Source organism: Hyla sarda, chromosome 3 (assembly GCF_029499605.1).
Source record: "Hyla sarda isolate aHylSar1 chromosome 3, aHylSar1.hap1, whole genome shotgun sequence".
NCBI classification, from domain to species: Eukaryota; Metazoa; Chordata; class Amphibia; order Anura; family Hylidae; genus Hyla; species Hyla sarda.
In genome coordinates, this window is record NC_079191.1 from 114022339 (window position 1) to 114043814 (window position 21476).

Sequence of the window (21476 nt, forward strand, 5' to 3'; positions counted from 1 at the left end):
AGTCCCATTAAGTGCTCTTGAGAGTGGCATGTAAAAACCGCTTATCCTCTAATGCACCACTTACCACAAAGAGTCCCAGACTGCATCATCAAGTGAAAACAAGAACAAGAACATCAGGTGCTTCTTACAAAGGGTTCCATGGTTAAAAATCTGCACACAAGAGTAAAGTCACCATGTACAATGTCAAGCTTTCACTGAACTGGTATAAAACATGCTACCACTAGACTCTGGAACAGTGGAAATATGACATCTGGAGTGATAAATCCTTGCTGAATTTGTAAGTCTGTATGATAGATCAGTTTTTTTATGTCTGCTTCAAAAATAGTACCTATGAAATGTGTAGTGCTTACTATAAAATTAGAACTCAGATCACCTATACCAGGCATAGGCAACCTTTGGCACTGCAGATGTTTTGGACTACATCTCCCATGATGCTCTTACAGCCAAAATGCAAAAAAGCATCATGGGAGATGTAGTCCAAAACAGTTGCAGTGCTGAAGGTTGCCTATGCCTGACCTATACAGAGCCCTGACTTTAACTCCATCAAAAAGCTTGAGGAACAAATTAAATAAAGAACAAATATTGAGAGTAAGACTTCCTTGCTCAACATCAGAGTTTGAACTCACAAATGCCCTTTGGGCTACACATTAAAAATCTTTAAAATCTTATGTAAAGCCTTCTAAGGAGAGTGGCATCACTTATAGCCACAAAAGGGGCTCAACTCCACATTAATAGTTTTGTAATGAGATGACAAACTCATATAGGTGTGGAGGTGATATTACTTTAAAAAATGATATACACTCTCTGGCCACTTTATTAGGTTCATCTAGCTAGTACTGGGTATGACCCCATTTTGGCTTCAGCACTGCCTTCATTCTTCATGGCATACTTTCTGATGGAAAAATTCCTCCGGACATGATGGCATCAAACAGTTTCTGAAGATCTTCCCCAAAAGATTTGATTGAGATCTGTTGAGTGTGGAGGCCATCGGATGTTCAAGAAACCACACTCAATTAAACACATGCAACAATAGAAAATTAAAAGTTGGGAAATACATTATACATAATAATAGAACACACATTAAAAGGGCTTTCCAGAATTAAAGGAGAACTCCGGCATATGAAACTTATACCTGCGAAAAGGGGATAAGTTTAAGATCGTGGGGGGTCCGACCACTGGGGCCCCCAGTGATCTCCCGTACGGGGCCCTCAGGTCATTTCGACCACCACATGACACAGCGGCTGAAACACCCCCCTCAATACATTGCTATGGCAGAGGCTGAGACTGCTGAATGCAGCGCTCCGGCTCTCCCATAGAGATATATTGAGGGGGCATGTTGGCTGCCGCTTCATGCGGTGATTGGAAACGCCCCCGGCCGCTGCCTGCCAGGGCCCCATACAGGAGATTGCAGGGGGCCACCAGTTTTCACACCCCCTGCCATCTGAAACTTAACCCCTATCCTTAGGATAGGGGATAAGTTTACTTGTCCCGGAGTACTCCTTTAATCTGTTGCCCCTACCATAAGTGATGCAATAGCCTCAGAATTGTCTTCTTGTGGGTATTGCACATGACTTTTCTCCATCAAGGAAAAGCAAAGTGTGACAATCTGATGGCTCAGTACAAGTTCTTTTATGTATTTATTTATTTATTTATTTATTTATTTTTTATCCTGGTTCCTGCCTGTAAGTTTTTAAAATATAGCAAAAAAATAAAAAATAAAAAAAACATTTAACTTTCAGTAAAATATGTATAATGAATTCACTTCTTGTTGTCTGGCATATTATATATCAAAGAATCCACCTCTTTCACAACAAATGAAAGGTGTTATATGAAAAATGTGACTTTTACGTTAACTGTCCTTCATAATGGAAAAAAGTTTCTCAAAAGTGCATTTATAGCTCCAAGAACAGCTTGAACTCAGGAGGCAAATATACCTATTATTTAGATTGTGAAAGAAGAATGAAACCGTTAACTAGGACTTTACAAGGTTTTATTCCAGTAGTGAGTCACTTTATAAGGCTGTCACTTCTGTATACACATTCTTCAACTCTACATCAAAACTTTTAAGTAAAAATGATTATAGTATTGTTATTTTTTTACTGGTGAAATGAAAACTTACACACAGTGAGGACATTTATCAAGCCCCACCAATGACACAGACCCTCAAAAATTGCACATTTTTGGGGCCGAAATTACAATGTTTGCGCAAACATTATTATTTATGTACAAAACAGTGGATGGAATACATTTCACCTATTTTTTCATCATAATTTGGAGTGCTGCAGTATTGTCTTCCATATATTCTTCAGTGCCTGGGACCTGGCCATGTGACTGTTTGCACCCGCTCATCTTCATACTGGGAGTGCTGCTCAATTTCGCTTGTGTGTGTGTATATATATATATATATATATATATATATATATATATATATATATATATGTAGTGCCAGCGATTCATTGCATTTCTTTCTGCATATGAACCTTAATAAAGTCTGCACCACACGTGCATAGGGGGCTTGAAAGAGGCCTTAAGGAGGATGGAAGGGAGCTCAGCCTTGCATGGAGAGGGCATTTTGGAGGTGTACCCTCCTCACATGTTACTTTAGGGCCAAATTCCTTCACCTAAAATCACAGAAATATACACCACCTCAATAGATGGCGAATATTTTTGCTCTGGGTGCCACAACAGCCCCAGAGCCATGGAATTTACTAAGATGCATGTGCCTCTTAGTAAACCCAGCGGTCTAAAAATGGATGAAGAACATAATAAATGTCCCCCAATTTCTAGTGCAGGTCTGGTGTAGTGCATAACTTGAGGGGATGGTGCATGACTTAAAGTGAATATGTTGTCTAGATTTTTTTCTTTACTGATTAGATCATGCTACTGAATTAAAGGGGAACTCCGGTGGGAAAAAAAATTCAAATTAACTGGCTCCAGAAACTTAAACAGATTTGTAAATTACTTCTATTTAAAAATCTTAATCCTTCCAGAACTTATCAGCTGCTGTATACTACAGATATTCTACTGAGAAATGTATGCAGTTCTTTCCAGTCTGACAACAGTGTCTCTGCTGACACCTTACTTGTCAGGAACTGTCCAGAGCAGGAGTGGTTTTCTATGGGGATATGCTTCCAATCTGGACAGTTCCTGATAAGGACAAAGGTGTCAGAAGAGAGCCCTGTTGTCAGACTGGAAAGAACTGTACAACAGCGGAAAAGGGTTAATTTGCAAATTTGTTTAACTTTCTGGCACCAGTTGATTTGAAAACATTTGTTTTTCACTTGTTTCAACCAAAGTTCCCCTTTAAGTGATAAGCTTTACAGCAAGCCACACATCTATACACATCTATGTATACAACACATTTGTAAGTATGCACTGTGACCTGTGTAGGGGCCATTCTACAGGGAGGAGGAGGAGGATCTGTTATTGTCTCATTTATTTACTAATGTCACTAGAGATGAGCGAATTTTAGAAAAATTTGATTCAGCCGATTTGGCGAATAAAAAAAAAATTGTTTCAGTCCGAATAAATTCTTGGAAATTTTTTATTAGTAATGCATTTTAATAATGTGTTTAATAAAGTGTGTGTGTTTCACTTTATTTCTCTATGTTTTTTTTAGGTAGCACTACTACCTACTAGTAGTAGTAACTGTGCTTATTGACAGATCACCCTGGGTTTCACTCCTGACACCCGCTGCAATCGGCCTATATAATGTATAGATGTGGGCAGTTTTCTCACATCTATATAGGACGATTGCATCGGGTGTCAGGAGTGACACCTGCTGTGATCTGTCCTCAACTGCCAGTACTACTGCTCCCAATATGGAGCACACTCTGCTCCATGCTGGGAGCTGTAGTACCTGCATTAATAGACAGTTCATAGCGTCCTTTATAATGTATAGATGCGAGCGGCCGGCCCCTCTTCTCTCGTCCCACTGTAGTATGAGTATATGCTGTATATATACCTATTATTCATATTTCCCGCAGAGAGCTGTGATTGTCTGGAACCATCTGGCCAATCACAGCTCTCTGCAGAAAATATGAATAAATGATGTGAATTCTATTCACATTAATGGCCGGCTGGAGTATAGTGCAGAGATGCGAGCACAAGAGAAAGCCGCTCCATCTCTGCAATAGAAAGGACAATCACATCAGGTGTCAGGAGTGAAACCTGCTGCGATCTGTCTATGAGTACATGTACTACAGCTCCCATCATGGAACAGTCTGTTCCATGCTGGAAGCAGTAGTACTACCTAAAAATTAAAAAAAATAAGTGAAACACAGATACACACAAACGTTATTTAACACAATATTAAAATACAGTGGTCCCTCAACATACGATGGTAATCCGTTCCAAATGAACCATCGTTTGCTGAAACCATCGTATGTTGAGGGATTCGTGCAATGTAAAGTATAGGAAGTCATACTCACCTGTCCCCACTCGTCACCGTCACCGCTCGTCACCGCTGCCCTGGATGTCGCCCACCACCGCTGTCGCCGCGTCCCCGTAGTGTCCCCGATGCTCCGGACGTCTCTGCTTTCCCGGGATCGTCGCTCTCACGTCACCACCATCACGTCACTACGCACACCGCTCCTATTAGATGAAGGGACGGCGTACGTGGCAATGTGATGATGATGATGGAGAGCACCGGGATGCAGGAAATCCCGAAGAGGACCTGCTGAGCCCCGAGGACAGGTAGAAGACCATCACCGGAGCACACGGGGCACCGTAAATGGCTATCCGGCGGCAGCTGAAGCAGTCGACGCTGCCGAATAGCTGTTAATGCGATGGCCCCGACATACAAAAGCATTGTATGTTGATGCTGCCTTCAACATGCGATGGCCTCTGAGAGGCTATCGAATGAAATTATCATTATGTCAGGGCCATCGTAGGTCGGGGGGTCACTGTACATTACTAATAAAAAAAAGTTTCTAAATATATAATAAAAAATATATTATTTTTACATTTAAATTGCCCCTTTTTACATTTTTATCATTGTCGGCTACATTTTATAGGTCCCTGCCCACCCACATAAATTGATCCCTGTTTAAAAATAAACATTAATATATATATATATTTTTTTTTTTTTTGTGGCTTTATAATTTTTTAACCCCTTAAGGACTCAGCCCATTTTGGCCTTAAGGACTCAGACAATTTAATTTTTACGTTTTCATTTTTTCCTCCTCGCCTTCTAAAAATCATAACTCTTTTATATTTTCATCCACAGACTAGTATGAGGGCTTGTTTTTTGCGCGACCAGTTTTCCTTTGTAATGACATCACTCATTATATCATAAAATGTATGGCGCAACCAAAAAACACTATTTTTGTGGGGAAATTAAAACGAAAAACGCAATTTTGCTAATTTTGGAAGGTTTCGTTTTCACGCCGTACAATTTCTGGTAAAAATGACATGTGTTCTTTATTCTGAGGGTCAATACGATTAAAATGATACCCATTATTATATACTTTTATATTATTGTTGCGCTTAAAAAAAATCACAAACTTTTTAACCAAATTAGTACGTTTATAATCCCTTTATTTTGATGACCTATTACTTTTTTATTTTTCCGTATAAGCGGCGGTATGGGGGCTCATTTTTTGCGCCATGATCTGTACTTTTTTTTGATACCACATTTGCATATAAAAAACTTTTAATACATTTTTTATAATTTTTTTTTAATAAAATGTATTAAAAAAGTAGGAATTTTGGACTTTTTTAATTTTTTTTCGTTCACGCCGTTCACCGTACGGGATCATTAACATTTTATTTTAATAGTTCGGACATTTACGCACGCGGCGATACCAAACATGTCTATAAAAAATGTTTTTTACGCTTTTTGGGGGTAAAATAGGAAAAAACTGACGTTTTACTTTTTTATTGGGGGAGGGGATTTTTCACTTTTTTTTTACTTTTACTTTTACATTTTTTTACATTTTTTTTTACACTTGAATAGTCCCCATAGGGGACTATTCATAGCAATACCATGATTGCTAATACTGATCTGTTCTATGTATAGGACATAGAACAGATCAGTATTATCGGTCATCTTCTGCTCTGGTCTGCTCGATCACAGACCAGAGCAGGAGACGCCGGGAGCCGCACGGAGGAAGGAGAGGGGACCTCCGTGCGGCGTTATGAATGATCGGATCCCCGCAGCAGCGCTGCGGGCGATCCGATCGTTCATTTTAATCGCGAACTGCTGCAGATGCCGGGATCTGTATTGATCCCGGCACCTGAGGGGTTAATGGCGGACGCCCGCGAGATCGCGGGCGTTGGCCATTGCCGGCGGGTCCCTGGCTGCGATCAGCAGCCGGGATCAGCCGCGCATGACACGGGCATCGCTCCGATGCCCGCGGTTATGCTTAGGACGTAAATGTACGTCCTGGTGCGTTAAGTACCACCTCACCAGGACGTAAATTTACGCCCTGCGTCCTTAAGGGGTTAAACACCCAAGAATGGAGTCTACATTTTATTATTTTCTGCTATAGCAAAGGTCCCAAGTAAAATATGTGGTTAACGACAATTAATTTGCATAATAAGTAGGTCAATTGACTCTGCTCTTGTAGTTTACCACATAACCTGTGACCTTTGTAGCTACTTTTTATTGATAATGATTATTTCAGCTCTGTACTGAAAATAACATTTCAATAATTTCCTTATGTATCACAAAAATTGAGAAATAAAAGATGTAAAACTGTGACCATGCCTGAATTTGTAGGCAACAAAATGTAAATGTTTTAAAATGAAATCATTTTTTTTTTTTTAGAAAGCAGTGAACAATTTTTGTTAGCAGGCCAGGAAACTGAGAGCCCCTGCCAGCCGATATTTGGACACACCTTCTCATTCAGAGTTTTCTTTATTTTCATGACTATGAAAATTGTAGATTCACACTGAAGGCATCAAAACTATGAATTAACACATGTGGAATTTTATACATAACAAAAAAAGTGTGAAAATATGTCATATTCTAGGTTCTAGCCACCTTCTGCTTTGATTACTGCTTTGCACACTCATTCTCTTCATGAGCTTCAAGAGGTAGTCACCTAAAATGGTCTTCCAACAGTCTTGAAGGAGTTCCCAGAGATGCTTAGCACTTGTTGGCCCTTTTTGCCTTCACTCTGCGGTCCAGCTCACCCAAAACCATCTTGATTGGGTTCAAGTCTGGTGACTGTGGAGGCCAGGTCATCTGGCGCAGCACCCCATCACTCTCCTTCTTGGTCAAACAGCCTGAAGGTGTGTTTGGGATCATTGTCCTGTTGAAAAATAAATGATGGCCCAACTGTCTAGTCCTTCTGTACCACGCCAGTCTCAGCCAGTGAGGTCGAGTCGCTATCGGGGGATATGACCTGGGAATTACCGCCGCAGCAAGCCCATCCCGCGGCGGGCTCTGGTGAAAACCGGTAACTTCTTGGAACCGGTCCCCCGATACGGCCCGCGTCATCGCCTCACTGATCCAGAGGATCCACTACCCGCTTACCAGTCCGGATCGTGACAGTAGACATGCTGGTTCAGTATGCCTTCAATTTTGAATAAATCCCCAACAGTGTCACCAGCAAAGCACCCTCACACCATCACACTTCCTCCTCCACACCAGCACACCTGTGAAGTGAAAACCATTTTAGGTGAATACCCCTTGAAGCTTAACAAGAGAATGCCAATAGTGTGCAAAGCAGTAATCAAAGCAAAAGGTGGCTACTTTGAAGGACCTATAATATGACATATTTTCAGTTGTTTCACACTTTTTTGTTATGTATATAATTCCACATGTGTTAATTCATAGTTTTAATGCCTTCAATGTGAATCTACAATTTTCATAGTCATGAAAATAAAAAAAACTCTGAATGAGAAGGTGTGTACAAACTTTTGGTCTGTACTGTATATATATATATATATATATATATATATATATATATATATGTATATATATATAGCATTCAATATTTCTAGCTGTGATGTTCTGCAAAAAAGGTTTACACTGCCGTGTGCAGAAGATTGAATTAGCCTGTTGTACAGTTCCGACTGGATGGATTTATTTTGCTAACATTGTTTAATAAGGGGTATAGTGACTAAAAGTACCACTGTTAAATATACTAGATTAATATACAAAATACACGCATACGGCATAACAAATGGTGCTCCGGGTGCAATGGTACATATGCTGTATGGCTGTATTTTGTATATAAACCTAGTATATTTAATAGTGGTACTTTTAGTCACTATACCCCCTTATTAAAAAACGTTAGCAAAATAAATCCATCCCGGCAGAACTGTACAACAGGCTAATTCAATCTTCTGCACACGGCAGTGTAAACTATTTCTGCAGAATATAGCAGCTATAAATATTGAATGCTATATAATGCACCAGTCTAAGAACATTATTTGTCTATTCTAACTTATACTGTAATACTATATTACAGTATTCTATTCATTTTCACAGGCTGCTTTGCATGTTAATATCTGCTGGCCTGGGCTCTCAGTTCCCTGCTCCGTTCACAAAAATTGTTAACTGCTTTTCAATAAAAATAATTTTGTTTTAAAAATTTCAATTTTGTTGCCTACAAATTCAGACATGGCCACAGTATCAGTTTTAAATCTTTTAATTCTTAATTTTTGTGATACATGAGGAAATTATTGAAATCCACATAGCAGACTTTTTTTCTTTTCAGCGTAGAACTGAAATAATCATTATCAATAAACAGTAGCTACAAAATTACAGGTTAAATATTTGGTAGACCACAAGAGCACAATCAATTGACCTACTTATTATGCAAATTAATTGTGCTTAACCACATATTTAACCTGTGATCTTTTTTAACCACCCAAGACTTTCTTGGGTGTTTAAAAAATTATAAAGCCACTAGTGTTGAGCGGCATAGGCCATATTCGAATTCGCGAATATTCGCGAATATATGGACGAATATTCGTCTTATATTCGCGAATATTCGTCTTATATTCGCGAATATTCGCATATTCGTTATATTCTCGTTTTATTTTCGCATATGCGAATATTCGCGTATGCGAAAATTAGCATATGTGAATATTAGCACATGCAAGATTAACACGCGTGAAACTTCGCATATGCGAACTTTAGCATATGCGAATTTTAGCACGCCAGTCTCACACAGTAGTATTACAGCCTTCTTTACACCACACAAGCTGGAAGCAGAGAGGGGTGATCACTGTGATGTGTACTGTGAAGAAAAAAAAAACAAAAAAAAAAAAAACGAATATTCGTAATTACGAATATATAGCGCTATATTCGCGAAATTCGCGAATTCGCGAATATGCGATATTCGCGAATAATATTCGAATTGCGAATATTCGCGAGCAACACTAAAAGCCACAAAAAAAAAAAAAATGTTAATGTTAATTTTTAAACAGAGATCAATTTATGGGGGTGGCCAGGGACCTAAAAATGTAGCAGACAATAATAAAAATGTAGAAAGGGGCGATTTTAAAGGTAAAAATAATATTTTTTTTAATAATTTTTTTTATTAGTAATGTATTTTAATAATATGTTTAATAATGTGTGTTTCACTTTTTTTCTCTATTTTTACATTTTTTAGGTAGTACTACTACTCCCAGCATGGAACAGACTGCTCCATGATGGGAGCTGTAGTACCTGTACTAATAGATAGATCACAGCAGGTGTCACTCCTGACACCCGATGTGATTGTTCTTTCTATTGCAGAGATGGAGAGGCTTTCTCCTGTGCTCGCATCACTGCACTATACTCCAGCCGACCAGTGATGTGAATAGAATTCACATAAATTATTCATATTTCCCTCAGAGAGCTGTGATTGGCCAGCCACTCATAGCACTTTGTGGGAAATATGAATAATAGGTATATACGGCATATACTCATACTACAGTGGGACCAGAGAAGAGCGGCCGGACGCCCCGTCTATACATTATACAGGACGATCACAGCGGGTGTCAAAGGTGACACCAGCTGTGATCTGTCTATTAATGCAGGTACTACAGCTCCCAGCATAGAGCAGAGTGTGCTCCATGTTGGGAGCAGTAGTACCTGCAGTTAAGGATAGATCACGGCAGGTGACACTCCTGACACCCGATGCGATTGTCCTATCTTTTGCAGAGATGCGAGCACAGGAGAAAGCCACTCGCATCTATACATTATACAGGATAACAGCAGGAGTGTCGCCAATGAAGAAATTCGTTATTTCCAATCGAGTTGAAGTTTGAATTTGGTCCAAATTAAATTTTTCATGAAATCCGGAATTAATTCGACTTCGTCCAATTCGATTAGCTCATATCTGTCACCTTTCGCTTTTATGCTGTGCAGATCACTTTTCAATTGCCTCCTCCTCATCGTCACATATAGAACAGAAAGTCTCGGTTCAATTTTATCACAAAATTAATAAATAGAGAAAAGCTTCACCAAAAATTCTTGAAAAATATATTGAACATAAAAACTTGATACAACTATTAAACCATTTTCTGATTAAACATGTTACATACTGTCCCCTTATGCTCTGGACTAGGCCTAACACAGTGTACATCATTACTCAGAGGGTACCTTTGAGGCTAAAAGAAAAGTCAGGAGTGATGTCAATAAAGCTTACATTGAACTTTTTTGGCCAGCCTACAGCTAGCCAAATACTGTACATAAGATAAACACAAAATCGAAGAAGATGCCACACACCAAATAGCGATGAGTTTGCAAACAGCCACCTTTTTTTTTTTATTAAGTTCGGAGTGCTGGAGTGGTTCTTTGCTGTGTATATACATAAGATAGCTATTCAACTGACAGCTATCTCCTGATGTCTAGAATATGTAAGCCCACATTAGCCAGGTTTTCATATTTATCTTAAGGGGGTACTCAGGTGGAAAACTTTTTTTTTTTTTTTTAAATCAACTGGTGCCAGACAGTTAAATAGATTTGTAAATTACTTCTATTTAAACATCTTAACCTCTTAAGGACCCATGACATATGCATACGTCATAAGTCCCGGTCCTGCGATATAACGCAGGGTCACACGGTGACCCCGCATCATGTCGCGGCGGGCCCGGCGTGATAGTAAAGCCGGGACCTGCCTCTAATAGCGCGCCTCTAATGGCACTGATCGCTGTGCCGCGCGCTATTAACCCTTTAGCCGCGCGCTCAAAGCTGAGCCGCGCGGCTAAAAACGAAAGTAAAAGTGCACGGCTAGCTCAGGGAGCTGTTCGGGATCGCCGCGGTATAATCGCGGCATCCCGAACAGCTGTAGCACAGGAGGAAGGTCTCTTACCTTCTCCTGTGTTGTTCGATCGCCGAATGAATGCTTCAAGCCTGAGATCCAGGCTTGAGCATTCAATCGCCGAAAACCCTGATTGATCCATTCCTATGGAGATAGATCAATCAGTGTAAAAGATCAGTACATGCAATGTTACAGCCCCCTATAGGAGCTATAATATTGCATTAAAAAAGTGTAAAAAATCATTAACCCTTTCAATTATCCCTTCCCCTAATAAAAGTTTGAATCACCCGGCATTTCCAAAAATAAAAAAAAACATTATGTAAATAATAATAAAAATAAACATATGTGGTATCGCCGCGTGCGGAAATGTCCGAACTATAAAAATATACCACTTTTTAAACCGCTCGTTCAATGGTGTACGCGCAAAAAAATTCCAAAGTCCAAAATAGCGCATTTTTGATCACTTTTTATACCACAAAAAAGTGAATAAAAAGTGATCAAAAAATCTGATCAGAACAAAAATTGTACAGCTAAAAACTTCAGATGATGGCGCAAAAAATGAGTCCTCAAAGTGCACTGAACACAGAAAAATAAAAAAGTTATAGGGGTCAAAAGATTACCATTTTAAACGTAGAAATTTTCCTGCATGTATTCATGATTTTTTTCGGAAGTGATACAAATTCAAACCTATACAAATAGGGTATCATTTTAACCGTATGGACCTACAGAATAAAGATAAGGTATCATTTTTGACAAAAAATGTACTGCGTAAAAACAGAAGCCCCCAAAACTTACAAAATAGCGTTTTTTCATCAATTTTGTCGCACATTGATTTTTTTTCCGTTTCACCGTAGATTTTTGGGTAAAATGACTAATGTCATTACAAAGTAGAATTAGTGACGCAAAAATTAAGCCAATATATATAATTTTAGGTGAAAATTTGTAAGAGTTATGATTTTTTAAAGTTAAGGAGGAAAAATTGAAAATGAAAAAACGGAAAAAGCCCGGGTCCTTGAGGGGTTAATCCTTCCAGTACTTATTAGCTGCTGAATACTACAGAGGAAATTATTTTCTTTTTGGAACACAGTGCTCTCTGCTGACATCACAAACACAGTGCTCTCTGCTGACATCTCTGTCCATTTTAAGAACTGTCCAGAGCAGTGTATGTTTGCTATGGGTATTTTCTCCTACTCTGGGCAGTTCTTAAAATGGACAGATATGTCAGCAGAGAGCACTGTGCTAGTGATGTCAGCAGAGAGTTCTTTTTTCCAAAAAGAAAATTATTTCCTCTGTAGTATTCAGCAGCTAATAAGTACTGTAAGGATTAAGATTTTTTTTAATAGAAGTCATTTACAAATCTGTTTAACTTTCTGGTACCAGTTGGTTTAAAAAAAAAAAGCTTTCCACCGGAGTTCCCCTTTAGTAGAGAGAAGGGGATACGACACCTTCAGGCACTTCTAGGAGTAGATTTTTCCCTAGGGTACCAAATGTTGGCCATCTTGACATTGCAAATTTTTCCAATGACCGACATACAATATATATGGCCATTGGGACTCTCCTCCACCACTCCCCACTCACCCCCACCCCGCAATCTCCGTGCAGCACCCAGCATTCTTTGCCGGGTGCTTCTTCAGTCTCTGGAATGTTGGTTTCCGGGAATGGAGACGTCACATCATGCCCTTTCCCATAGATGTGAATGTAGGGGGTGTGGAGTGACGTGACAAGGGGTGTGGCATTACATCACGTATCCAATTCTGAGACTAGAGCAGCACCCAGCACAGAATGCCAGGGGAAGGCAGGGTGGGGGGGATGATGGATTGGTGGTCCCAGCGGCAGGACCCCCGCGATCAGACATCATATCCTCTATCTTTTTGGATGGGGATAAGATGTCTATGGGGGGGAATACTCCTTTAATTAAAAAAAATGACCAACTACAATATTTTTCACTCATAAGTTTGATTTTGTTCTCTTTATTTACTGTAAGGACTTTTCTGAAAATCTGATGTAGTTCTAGGTCAGATTTATGCAGAAGTATAGCAAATTCTGAAGGGTTTCAGACACTTTTAAGCATCACTGTAAATGATTTACCTTAAATAATAGTTTTTTGTATAGATAATAAAAGCAAAACACAACCTGAACATCTTTAAAACAGATGGGATGGTAATATGCAGAACAAATGGTAGAAAATGATCATAAACATACCTAGAAAAACAATACTACCCACAGACACAGCAGAAGATGACAATTGTGCGCTAGTGACAAAACAAAAGATACAGTGGATTCTTTTTCTACCAATATGTGCAAATGGAGAGCACTTCGTAGCAAAGGAAAGAACATTCAGCTATGCAGCTATCTGGCTATATCAGAAGGCGTGCAGCAGAATTATACGTTTCTTTATCTTTAGTAGCAAAAAAATAAAAAAAATACTTTGAGTATTAAGGCTCTCAGTAACTATACACATTGTGCAGTCAGAGTTTGCATTGAATCACATCCAATGTTCTTGCCTAGCCTCCTTGTTACAACTAGTGTTGAGCACGAATATTCATAATGCAAATTTATTTGCGAATTTCGGCACTTCGCGATTTTGCAAATATTTTGAATATAGTAATATATATTCGTAATGATGAATATTCCTTTTTTTTTTTTTTTTTTTACATGCAATTTTTTTTTTTTTTTTACATGCAAGTTTTCATGCAAACTTTAATGCTAATTTTCCATGCAAATTTTTGCATGGAAAAAAAAGTGAATGAACATAGCGAATATTCCAATTTCACGAACATAGGATGAATAATCCTCAATATATTCACGAAACATCGCAAATTTGAATATGGCCCCTGCTGCTCATCACCAGTTACAACCTCAGTGAAGACTTTTATTAACTCAAAATGTATTGTTGGGAATGTTAAAGGGGTACTCCCTTGCCCCAGCATTCTGAACATCCTGTTCAGAAGCTCGGAGCGAGAGGCCGCAGTAGTGACATCACAGCCACGCCCCCTCCATTCATGTCTATGGGAGGGGGCATGATTTGCCCCACACCTGGCCCAGGAACCAGCGGCCATACCTCAGGTGGTGTAGAGGATAACCAACGCTCTGGCATCATGAACACATAGGGTTAATACCATCTGCCCAAAAGGGTTAACAACATCTGCCCTTCCAACACCCTCATCACAACTTTTGGCATCCTATGAACCGGATATGGGTGTACACCTTATGCGAAAATATATTGCATTAAAAAAAATGCACGTCCGTGTGACAGAAATTTTGCCCAAAATTGTACGGGACTTTGTCTTTGAAACTTATATGTTGAAAGGAGCTTGTGAAATAGAGGGAGATGTGAAGAAAAGTTTATTGTCTGCCATTGTGAAAAGTATTGAAGTTGTGCCTGCCATGTTTAAAATTCATACAGACTCTATGCTGCTATGCAAAGTGTTTGCCGTATCTGAAGGGGTTAAATCAGTGGAAGAAAAACGTGTGAAAAAATCCCGTGCAGGTTAGCGTCCCACCCCTCAGCGTGGAAGCCAAGTTGCAGTCTCGTTTCTGAAGTGGAACCAGAAAGGTCCGTCCCCTGTTGCCGGAAGTCAGGGACACACTGCTGAAAAACGTACTTTCGGCAGTCATTCTGCCGAAGCCCCAAATAAGAGGAGCAGCGCCACTGAACCTCTTCAGTCTGCAGGAAGTTGGTGAGCAGAGCAAGATGATGGAGGCATAGCAGAACATGAGGTCTGTGAATCCCAAGATGGCATCCAGTGTCCACAAAGCAGCAGGTGTTCCAGGAGCTTGCGGACTGGCTGCAGAAGCTGTCGCTAGAAGGATAGGAGGCACTCTGAAGGTCCCACTGCCAGAAAACAACGAGCAGTGGCAAGCGACTCCTGAGGGCGGAACGCCCGCATTGTCCAGAGGAGCTTTGCCAGTGAGGCTGTCTCCGCCATTATCGGTCCTGGTAGTCCTGGGCAGAGCTGCATATGGAAGAGTCTGATGTGAGTACACCTGCAGAAGCCGCATTCTCTACCCCCCTCCAGTCAGTCTAGCCCAGAGTCCACCCCCAGGCCGGGAAGTCCACCGTAGGACCTAGTTCACCCCCACTTCGGTGATGAGCTTCAACTCCTCCGGTACACACACCAGTACCTACTCCCTCTGCCTGGAAAAGAGCATCCCCCTATCCCAGCAGCAGTGCCTGAGAGGGCCAGGCAGGGAGCCCAGATAGCTGCGATCATGGAGCAGATGAGGGCGCAGAGGAGACGCGAGTACGGCCCAAAGGAATTGCCCTGTGAGGTGCAACAGGCCCAGCAGTCAGACACCAAGAACTTGGACCGCCTGTACATCCGAATGTTGGACCACCCCAGACCTGGAGAGCCATCCCTTGTGAGGCGAAGAGCAGTCAAGGTAGTCAAGTTTGACAGAGTCCGGGGATTTGGCACTTTGATGCACTGCTACCATGGGCGCACTGTCCTAGTCAACAGGCGAGCAGTCAAGAGGGATTATCTCCCCATACAACTACACTTCCTGGAGAGCGGGAAGATTGTGGAATACACCACAGTCCGCAGTGCACAAGGAGAATGGGCGGCAGATGTGACTAGAACAAAGAATCCCACACAGCTACCCTTTGTCTGTTTTCTATTGGAGGATTGGGATGCGGATTCCTTATGTCTACTGCCTCCTCAAGTCAAAGGTCAAGTGATGGAGGAGGAGTTCCTGCCTGAGATGCCCGTCAAGGCTCCCAAGTACCAATCAGGAAAAAGAAAGAAGTCTACAGATGTGCCCAGGCCTACTCCTAGAGTTGAGGAGGTTTGGCCTACCCAACGGGCACTGACCAAAGTGCCTTGGCCTACTTCTGCTGAGGAGGAGGTTTGGCCAGCCCAACAGGCATCAAGTTTCCTGGATAAGTAACATTGTCCAGTTATTGTTTCTCTTTCTACTGCTAAGTTGTGAGACTAAAAGTTGTTTTGCGGAGTACCACTACTGTTTTTCAGGTTCCAACACAACGTTTAAGTGATGCGCCTGGCGGACTAGCCAAGAACTACACCTGTAAACTCTTAGTACCTTGAACTGTAGAGCTGTACTACAATTTTTACAAAAGAGAAATATATTGCTTTGTTGTTCTTTTTGCACAAATGTATGCACTACCTAATATTGTTGTGAAGTTGATTCACTGGGGTCACATTGTAATAGAGTGTACATGTTTACGCAAATGTCTATAGTGTTTAACCTGCTGGGGACCAAGGGCATAAAGGTATGTCCTTGCTCCCTGGTACCTGTGTGCCCGTGGGAATTTCGGTCCCCGACGCGTGCCGGGCAGGGACCGGACTGGGATGCCTGCTGAAATCATTCAGCAGGAACCCCGTTTAAATCGTTCAGCAGGCACCACCACCCCTCCCCATGTCGGCGATCAATTCAGATCGGTGATTTGCGGCGATTCTGGGCTGATCGGATCTCTGATGACCCAATACCTGGAAAATAGGGATGATCGGAGCTGTGATCGCAGCCTTGATCATCCTAAAGGATAGGAGCGAGGTGACAGGGGTGCCACCTCCTCTTATCCCCTGCTATTGGTCGGATAGGACTGACTGACCAATGGCAGTTGGGATTAAAGTTGAAATCCCCCCTCTGCCCGGCCCTGGATGAACAGGCAGAGAGGGGGGAAGATGACAGTGGATGCCGAAGTGGTGAGGGACCGACGATTGCGGTGGACTGACGGCAGGCAGCGACGGGACCGGCGGCAGTAAGGAGGCGGCGGCGGACGCGACGGCTGAGGCAGCGGTGGAGGCAACAGTGAAGATCAATGGTAAGTGTTCTTCACTGCTGCCTTCTAGGAGTTGCCAAACTACAACATCTGAAGGGCCACAGTTTGGAGACCACTGTGCAGTGGTATCCAAACTATATCCTTTCCCAATGTTGCAAAACTACAACTCCCAGCATGCCCAGACAGTCCAGGCATGCTGGGAGTTGTATTTCTGTAACATCTGGCCCTTCAGATGTAAATGTTTTGGGGAAAAAATGCATTTTAGTGAAAAAAATATTTTTCTTCATTTACACAACTGACTTTACCGAAAAGTCATCAAACACCAGTGAGGTGTTAAGACTGTGCCCCTTGTTACGTGCCATGAAGGGTGTAGTTTCGAAAATAGTATGCCATGTGTTTTTTTTTCTGTTATGGCACCATGAGGGCTTCCTTAATGCGACATAAAAACCAAAAACCACAAAAACCATTTCAGCAAAATTCACTTTTCAAAATCCCATTGTTGCTCCTTCCCTTCTGAGTCATCTACTGCACCCACAGAGCACTTTACGTTCACATATGAGGTATTTCTTTACGCAAGAGAAATTGGGTTACACATTTTGGGGGGCTTTTTCTCCTTTTACCCCTTGTAAAAATTTTAAAACTGGGTCTACAAGGACATGCTAGTGTAAAAAATTAAGATTTTTAATTTTCTCCTTCACTTTGCTGCTATTCCTGTGAAACACCTTAGGCTACGTTTCTATTATTTTTTTTTTTATTTTTTTTTGTTTTGTGAGAAAAACGCTAAGAAAAACGCCAATTCTGCCGCATTGCATTTTTTCAGCCAAAAAACGCAATGAGTAAATCAATGAGAAATTGCTAAATTATTTTTCCACTTGGCGTTTTTCAGTTTGGCTTTTTAAAAAAAAAAAACTTTTGGCGTTTTTTCGCTCTCTTTTTTTGGTGTTTTTCAGCTCCTTGGTAGTTTAGCAAAATCGCAGCATGTTGAGCCACTGGCGTTTTTTTCCCTGAAATCGTGGCATTTTTCTCCCATAAAAGTCTATGGGAGTAAAAAAATGCCAAGAAAAACGCCATGTGGGTTTTAACTTTGGCGTTTTTTCAGGCGGTTTTTATTCTCTTTTGCGATCCAAAAAAGTGATGGAGATACCTTTTTCAATAACATTTTGTATGGTACCATTAAAAAAATAATAATAACAAAGATACAGTAGAGATGGAAAAAATTGTATTTAACAAAATGTTTATTTTTTATATCAAAATGTTTATTAACTTTTAAACAGGGATCAATTCATGTGGGTGGGCGGGGACCTAAAAATGTAGCCAACAATAATAAAAATGTAGTGTGTGTGTGTTTTTCACTTTTGATTCTTTATTTTTTAGGTGGTACTACACACACACTGTTCCATGATGGGAGTAGTAGTACCTGTACTAATTGACAGATCGCCATTGCGATCCTTCTGTATCATTTACAGATGTGGCCAGTCACTCTTCTATGGTCCTCTGCACTGCCATATATATACACCCATTCATAATTCCCGCAGAGAATTGTGATTGACCAGATGGTTCCAGCCAATCACAGTTCTCTGTGGGAAATATGAATAGGTGTATATTTACATCAGTGCAGGGGACCATAGAAGAGCGGCCGGCCGCATCTATACATTATACAGGAGGATCACAGCGGGTGTCAGAAGTGACATCCACTGTCATCTTACCTTAACTGCAGGTACTACAGCTCCCAACATGGAGCAGAGCGTGCTCCATGATGGGAGTAGTAGTAACTGCAGTTAAGGAAAGATTACAGCGGGTGTCACTCCTAACATCCGCTGTGATCATCCTTTCTATTGCAGAGATGTGGAGCTGCTCTATACAGCGCTTGCATCTCTGCACTATACTCCGGCCAGTGATGTGAATAGAACATCACTCATTCATTTTTCCTGTTGAGATCTGTGATTGGCTGCAACCATCCGGCCAATCATCACTCTGGGCGGAAAATATGAATGAGTAATGTTCTATTCATATCACTGGCCGGAGTTTAGTGCAGAGATGCGAGTGCTGTATAGAGCTGCTCCGCATCTCTGCTATATTATGGACGATCGCAGACATGGACGATCGTAGACATGTCCTAATAGACATGTCTACGCTGTAAAGATACTAGATGTGCAGCACCTGAATCTACGGATACTGGAAGCCTGTGCTAGCATTTCTCCTGCGGTATTGGTATCAGTGTGTGAAGAGTGGGAGAAGAGGGTTGCATTGACAATCCAACACAATGGGCAGCACATTGAAAACATTTTATAAGTGGTCAGAAACTTGTAAATAACTCATGAAAGAATTCAGTTACATTAAAACCAAGCACATCATTGTTTTTCTTGTGAAATTTCCAATAAGTTTGATGTGTCACATGACCCTCTTCCTATTGAAAAAACAAAAGTTGGATTAAAAATGGCCAACTTCAAAATGGCTGCCATGGTCACCACCCATCTTGAAAAGTTCCCCCCCTCACATATACTAATGTGCCACAAACAGGAAGTTAATATCTCCAACCATTCCCATTTTATTAAGGTGTATCCATATAAATGGCCCACCCTGTATAATGTATTTAGTATGTCTATTTTCCTCACATGCTGAGAGCTTCAAAGTTAGAAAAATGCTATTTTTTTTTATTTTTCATGAAATTTAGATTTTTTTCCCGAAAATGTTCCACTATGTTAAAGTAGAATATGTCATGAAAAAAAAAAATGTCAAAAATATGTCATCTCAGAATCAAATTCCTTAGTAAAAGCACCCCAGAGTTATTAATGCTTAAATTGACAGTGGTCAGATGTGCAAAAAATGCTCTGTTTCTTAAGGTTAAAACCGTCTCTGTCCCTAAGGGGGTTAATGTTTTCTTTCAGCTATGGCAGTAATGCATCCTGTACAGAATGTATCCTGTACAGAGGGAAAAAAAAAAAAAAAAAAAAAAAAAAAAAAAAAAAATATATATATATATATATATATATATATATATATATATATATATATATATATATATACACCTCATTGCCCTAAAATTCAAGTTAGTGTATAAAGCACATGTGTCTAATAGTCTGTCTGGCTCTGGCAGCTGCACTTCCTTGCAGCAGCCCTGAGGCTAGTGCTTTATAGGAGCAACATCCCTGCTCTCAAGTCTGAGCATGGGGGATCCAATTGCGGAGACACCCCCCCCCCCCAAAAACACACACAATCTGGAGAACAGGACTCCCAAGGCCAATCAATTGTCTATGGACACTGTACTGTGCAATCTTTGGTATGAACATGTCAATGAATAGAGTAGTGATCTCACACGTGCACCGGTGCTCTTTTCAGATCCGAGTTTTGGGAGTCCTACTCTTAAGGTTGCAGGGAGGTCCCAACAGTTGAACCCTCCGCATTCAGACACTTATTTCCTATCCTGTGTTCATGGTGACCTAACCTCCTGATAGCAAAGAAAATGTTGGAATTTCTGGTCTTTGTTTATAAAAGCTAAATCTATATCTAAACTAAATGGGCAGTGGTGAGAGGTGAGGACTATAAATTAGATCAGTACTATAAATTAGGATATCAGTACTATAAATTACATGAAATAGTGGTTATAGATTTTGTTTTGGGTCTATGGGGGAGATTAATCAAAACCTGTGCAGAGGAAAAGTTGCTGAGTTGCCCATAGCAACCAATCAGATCGCTGCTTTCATTTTTCTGATTGGTCTGAGTGGTTGCTATGGGCAACTGGGCAACTTTTCTTATGGACAGGTTTTGATAAATCTCTCCCAATGAGCTTGAAGTTATGCCTCTAACAAACTTTATAACGTAATACAGAGTTAAGGATTTTTTGTAGAAAATGACTATTAGATCCTTCATATTGGAGTTCAAATTATAAAGTCCCCATAGTAAAATATATTTACTTATTTGTATACAGTGTATAATGTCATTATATATTATTTACCTTGCAAATATTATTGCTTTACTCAACTTCAGCTTACCCATTGTGCTCTTGCAGCTGCTGTATTGGACCATAGTCAAGATTGGCGGTCAATTCTAATAATGTTTTGTATTGAATATGAAATGTTAGGAGTGAAAAAAATACATTTCTTCTTTTATTTCTCATGTTTGTAATTTATTTTGTTAGGGCTACAGTATGGGAATTCTAAGGGTTTTACAGTTCCAGCTGTCCTGAGTCTTGTATATTCCTGAGCAGATAAAAAATGCATGCCCGCAAATTAATGCTTTCAGGGCCGTGAATTATAGAATAATACAAGCAAATGCATTCAATAATGTATGCCTGTTTGTATGTCTTAAGAATTGTAATATGTGTGTTACCATAATGAATTATCATTCTTACCTCATTTCACTCCAAATCTTCCCCTTGCTGCACTTAATTCACAGTGATTTTCCATTTGTTACAAAGCACTTGCAGACATAAACCATTTATTCACAATCTGAATATGTACAAAAGCTTTCCAAAATCTGCTTTAGTGATGCTTTCATGAATGCACAATACACTTGTGGGTATTTTTAAGAAT

General features: G+C 40.4%; 1 protein-coding gene across 2 annotated transcripts in view; it reads left to right on the top strand.

Moving 5' to 3' along the window:
* Positions 1 to 21476, top strand: part of CLSTN2 (calsyntenin 2) — a 1059217-nt gene that overhangs the window by 967466 nt on the left and 70275 nt on the right. The window lies entirely within an intron of this gene.